Raw genomic sequence first — 6,358 nt, forward strand, 5'->3', positions numbered from 1 at the left:
ACATATACATATATATACACAAACATATATACACACACACATATACATATATATATATATAGAGAGAGAGAGAAATTTTAAGGAATTGGCTCATTAAATTGTGAGGGTTGACAATTCCAAAATCCGTAGGCCAGTCAACAGGCTAGAGATTCCTGCAGTCTTGTGTCCCAATATCTGTAGGTCAGGTGATGGGAGGAGTGAAGAGTGGAGGAGTTCTGGAAAAAATGTCTATTTATAGTGTAGAGGCAGAATACAACCTAGGGAAAACTCCCATTTTCCTCTTCAGGCCTTCAACTGATTAGATGAGGCCGGCCCACGTTATGGAGGGTATTCTGCTTTTCTTAAGGTCTTGAGTAAACTGATTTAATCACATGTAACGGCTTTATACCAGCATCCAGACTAGTAGTAGATCAAACAATTGAGCACCATAGCCTAGCTAAGTTGGCACATAAAATTAACCAACACACTTGTCTTATTCCTTATTTTAAAGAGATTCTTTCTAATATTTCCATTGGGTATGCTCTTTGCTATAGTTTCGATAAAAATATTTTAATCAGAAAAATAAAGTTCTGCTGTATTCTTAGCTTGCTGATATTTTCATCTAGAATTGGTGTTTAATTTTATCAAAAGCATTTTTTGTACATCGAGTTAATAAATTTGATTTGGCTTCTTTGATTTAAGACGTTCTAATAATACCCTTCCCCATGCATTGTTTGTGTGAACTCAGTGTGGCCATGACATACTATATTTTTAATACATTTGGCGCTCAACTACTAACCAAAAGGTTGGCGGTTCGAACCCACCCAGAGACACTTCAGAAGACATGCTTGGTGATATTCTTCCAAAAGATCACAGACTTAAAAACCGTACGGACTACAGTTCCGCTATGCAACTTTTAGGTTTCCAGACTTGGAACTGAATTGACAGCAAATGAAATGGGAAAGATTTGGTTTGACAATATTTTGTTTAAAAAAAAAGTTGAAGATACTTGCAAACCACTAACTCCAATCAATTTGAAGCATCCATTTTTTTTTCCCTAGATCAATATTGGAATGTTATTTGTTACGGTTTTGACAAAACCAAATATATTTTGTTAAATTTTTGTTAACTTGGGTGTAGTATATATGTATGCATATATGTGTAAAAGTATAGGATCCAATGATTAGCTATTATACATAAAATCTTATTATTATTTAGGTGTATTAATTTGACAGTGACTGTTGATTATAAGGCCACAGAAAGCAGCATGGATTTTAAAAAGGAGTGGCAACATTTGTCATCATTATTAGACATATTTGGGCCTAAATAAATTATTGGCAAATCTTTTGGGGGAAGTTACTCAACTCCTTGATATAAAATATCTTCTTTTGTAAAATGAAGTTAGTGATTGATACCTTTATGGTAATAGTATTTTGAGGAGAGAATGGTATGTTTGTGTTTAATAAATAGTAATACCTTTTGTCTTTCCTTAACTGCATCTCCAGAAGTGATGGCTGAGATAAATAACTGTAAAATCTTGGCAGCAAATCTGAATTAAATATGTGAATACTCAATTAATACAGTCCAACCCTACAGAGACATGACTCAATTTAAAGTAGTTTGACTTAAATTAGTGTGAAATTAAAGAGCTTCTAAATTAGAATTTTTAAAAAGCAAACCCTTCAGTCATCTCTTATGTCAGAATTAATCCTTTTGGAAGTTCACTCAGGTCAAGTGTAATCAGTTGCCATCTGGGATGCTTAGATTGTAACCAAAAGCAGCCTTGCAGTTTTAATGTTTGTGGGATTGCACTGATATGAGATCCGAGCCCCAGGGTTAGTGTTGCCAGTTGTGACTTTTTCCTCTGTGTCCCCATGGCGAATTCTGCATGACTCTCATCATGGCACTTACGTCATATGGTGATTATTTGTTTATATCCCTCATTGCCTCTCTTAGCCACAACCTTATTTCATTGGCGCTGTGTCTTGCTCATCTTGGTTTCCTTGGGCTTTGTGTAGTTCTTAAATTTTCTTTAATAATAATAATAATAACGCTAATGATAATAACTACTGATTATATAATACTTAAGGTACCTGGGTGGTGCAAAAGGTTTGAGCTCAACTACTAACCTAGAGGTTGGCAGTTGGAACCCACTTGGCAGCTCTGTGGAAGAAAGCCTGACTTTCTACTTCCATAAAGATTATAGCCAAGAAAACCCTATGGAGCAGTTCTACTCCATAACACATGGGATCACCATGAGTCAGAATTGACAGCAATAGTTTTAATTTTTTTTTTTTTGTTTTTTTATAGTATTTATTCTGTCAGGTACTATTTTCAGAGCTTCACATGAATTCATGCATTAAAAATCACAACAACCTTATGAGGTGGGTGTTATTAGTATCCTACTTTAAAATGAATAATGAATGGTCAGTGTTCTTCTTATTTAGTATACCTTTGATTAACACTACATTTAATAACTCCCTAACTTCTAAAAGATAGGAATAATATCTATAGGATTTTTTTTGCCTGAGTGTTTAATAACTAGCTGTTGAAAACAATTGTAATGACAAGTTTCTATTTTTCAATGAATGATGTGCCACAAAGCATGGCTGTATCTTGTTCTGGTCTTTTTAAATGACCTCTTCAGTTACATGCAAGCACAGTATTTGGGCTCTTAAGGAGCTAATGAAGGCCCTGGCCAGGTTCTCCAAAATTTCTTCCCATCTACTGTCTACTTTGCTTGTTGTAGTTCTTGGAAACCCTAACCCTCCAAACACCACCGCCCCCCCAAACAGCTCTACTCCACACCACCTTTGGTTGTGTAACAGCAAGAGTGCTATCCCTCTTTCACACCTATCCACTCACCTTCATCTTGGTCACCCTCTATTTAATCTTTGTCTTCATGGAAATCCTGTGAAGAACCACTCCTACCACTACACTCTATCCTTTGAGTTTTTTTTCCAGAAAAGAGTGGAATCCAGGACTGATTTCACATGGAAGGGGTAATATGAGAGCCCTCCTGAGAGTAACCAGAACCTGGTATTCCACCATGATGAGAAATATGGTGGTAGCAGCTGAAATGGCAGCTCCAGTCAGGCCTTGGTTGCTTGTACAAGTCAAAGAGTTAGAACAGATCTTGACTTCTAGCTTTGTGTTTCTCAATAATGAGTTCCACTGCAGCCATTCTTACCTCTGTAGATTCTCCTACACATGCCTGAAGACTGCCCTATTTTCTCCTTAAAATATGTCTGTGAGAGACTGAATATACAAATGAACAATGGCCAGACCATGTGTGATACAGAACTCTGACCCACAGCCTCTGCAGCAATTCGTTTAGACACTCGGAACTTGATCAATGACTTCAACCTTCTCTATTTCCCTACTTCTCACCCCATCACTCCAGTCTCTAATTCAGAATCAACCAGAGAAAGTAAAATATGCTACCCAAACCAACCACAGATGGTCTGCTTCGTGTTATTTTGCGTCCAGCCAATAGCCTCCAATGAGAGCATACCTGAAGCCTTCCTTTTTTTCCACCATAAATCTTTCCTACTCACCTGCCTGCCTTTGAGTCTCTGCCAAATGCAAATGATGGTGACTGACTCCCTTGACATAGCAAGCTCTGAATAAATAGTCTCTGTTTGTTCTCATTTAGATGTTGTATTTTTTTTTTCCTTTGGCTGCTGTAACAAAATACCACAAACTGGGTGGCTTATAGGGGCCCTAGTGGTGCAGTGGTTAAGGGCTCGGCTGCTAACCAAAAGGTCAGCAGTTCGAATCCACCAGCCAGTCCTTGGAAATCTTATGGGGTGGTTCTACTCTGTCCTATAGTGTTGCTATGAGTTGGAATCAACTCAACTGCAATGGGTTTGTTTGGTTGGTTGGTTGGTTGGTTGGTTTTGGTTTTGGGGTGGCTTATAAGAAAAGAAATTTATTGTCTCACCAATCTTGAGGCTGGGAATCCAAGTTTAGGGTGTTGGCCATGTTAACTCCTTCTGAGGCCTCTGAGACAGAAACTCTACTCTCCTTTCTCTTAGCTTCTGGTAGCTCCATGTATTCCTTGGTTTGCGACAGTAGGGTCACTTGGAGTCCTTCCTCTGACTCCCTGTTTCTGTGTATCTTTTCCTCTTTTACAAGGACATCAGTCATATAGGATTAGGACCCACCCTACTCCAGTATGACCTCATGTTAACCTAACCAATAGCATCTTAAAAGATCTTATTTCCAAATGGAATCACATTCACTGGTATCAGTGCTTAGTACGTTAACATATCTTCTGGGGGGACACAATTCAACCCAAAATAGGTGGGCTTTATTTATTTCCACATCTGCATAAACAACCACAAAGCTCCATGTCTATAACTCAGTTATATAACTGGTTTCCAGCCTAGAAAAAGTTATGTAAAACTAGAAGTTACATTATTTGAAGACTATATCATCTTCCTTGTTGCTCAGCCCACCTGCCCGAAAATACTCCGTAGCATTATTCACAGACTTTTGAAATGACCAGCGTTGAAATCCAATCATTACACTGAATTTTGCCTCCTCACTTAGAGGCAAGAATTAAATGAACTGTTTCAATTTTTCTGATACTGGATACTCTCCAAAAGGAGAAGAGATTAATTATTTTTTCTTAGTAAATAAAGATCTTGTAATGTGTGAACACAATCCTTGCTGATCTGAGAACTTCTCCTGTCGCTGGGATATCCCAGTTCTATTGTCCCCAGGCCCCTGGCTCTACATCTTCCTAAAGAAGCAGTATTAGTGATGTAAGAAGCAGTAGTTAAAAGCACAAACTGTGGAACCTGGCCACCTATGTATAGAACCCACCTTTGCTTTTTACTGCTTGATATTGAGCAAATAAGTGGGCAGATCACTTATATTTTCTATGCATCTTCATCTTAAGAAATGGTGATAAAAATCTCATCTAAAGCATAGAGTTGCTGTGATGATAAAGTGAGTAAATTGATGTGAAGATTTATGAAGACTATTTGCTTGTATAAGTTCTCAAATAATATTGATGATAATGAGGAGGAGGATGGTGCTTTTTTTGGCCAGTGCTAATCATACCAAATAGAACAAAAGCCATCAAGTAGTAAAGTAGGTACAGAGATAATATTTTGAAGTATCCCATCCCAGTTAGCATTGTCTGATTACTGTAATCGAGAACAATTCAGACAAAAAGAGAAGCATATTATCTTTGTCAGTTTACCTCACTACGCATTATCTGTGACCTCGAGTTTTTGCAACATCTGAGTGTTATTGTTCTATAAAACATGAGGAAAGATGCCAGCAGCATGCCGCATACACAGAAAAAGTTGTGTGTGACTCCTACAGCATCATCATTTCCTGCGTGTATTGTCCTGCTGTGCAGAATTATTTAAAGAAGGATCCATTTCTGATGGTGAATACTATCCTTCTGATTTTGACGTAACTGATTTTGACGCTGGAGAACAGATCCAACTGCTTCTTTTTTCCATACCAACTCAAAGGCCAATACAATCATTGAATTAGCATAAAGGACAATACTTGTCTCTCTGTTTGCTTTAGCAGAAAGATCTGCATTTAACTGGCCTAATGGTTTTTAAACAACGTGAGATAACGAGTAGATAAAGACAGGAGGATAGCCTGACTTAGCACAACGTAGAATAGAAAATGCACCTGTCATACTAACCTTGCCTAATTTCTTCTTGAATCATATTCAGATGTGGGTTATAGTTGCAAGAACTGTACCAAATTAACTTTAATGCTTGTTGAGATTACATTTTGGGAAATCCTTCAATATATTGATAATAAATTGTAATAGTTTGAGGGACTGATAATAGGTTAACCTGCCAGTTTCTACATGATTCCTTATCTTTGCACTATCCTTTATTCCTTAGCATGGTCCATTTGAACTACACCTGAAAACGAGTATTTTCTTAGGCTTTAAGACAAAACTTCTCTAAATCTCTCTCTCTCATATATGCATACATACACACACACAAATCACAGTCGCCTTTGAGTCTCTTCTGACTCATGGCAACCCCATGTGTGTCAGGGTAGAACCATGCTGCATAAGGATTTTCAATGGCTGTGATCTTTTGGAAGTAGGTCGCCAGGCTTTTCTTCCAACAAGCCTCTGGGTGGATTCAAATCTTCAGCTTTTTGGTTAGCAGCAGAATGCTTAATTGTTTGCACCACACAGGAGCTCCATATATACACATGTATGTATACAGATATATATGTGTATATATATACATACATATATATATATATCTACACTTAACATATACGTGTGTATATATATATGACAGGCACCATGTGTCTATCAGTTTGTCATACTGTGCTGGCTTGCATATTGCTGTGATACTGGAAGTTTTGCCACTGGTATTACAAA

The sequence above is a fragment of the Trichechus manatus genome, unplaced genomic scaffold (genome assembly GCF_000243295.1).
Source record: "Trichechus manatus latirostris isolate Lorelei unplaced genomic scaffold, TriManLat1.0 scaffold00004, whole genome shotgun sequence".
In the NCBI taxonomy this organism is placed as follows: Eukaryota; Metazoa; Chordata; class Mammalia; order Sirenia; family Trichechidae; genus Trichechus; species Trichechus manatus.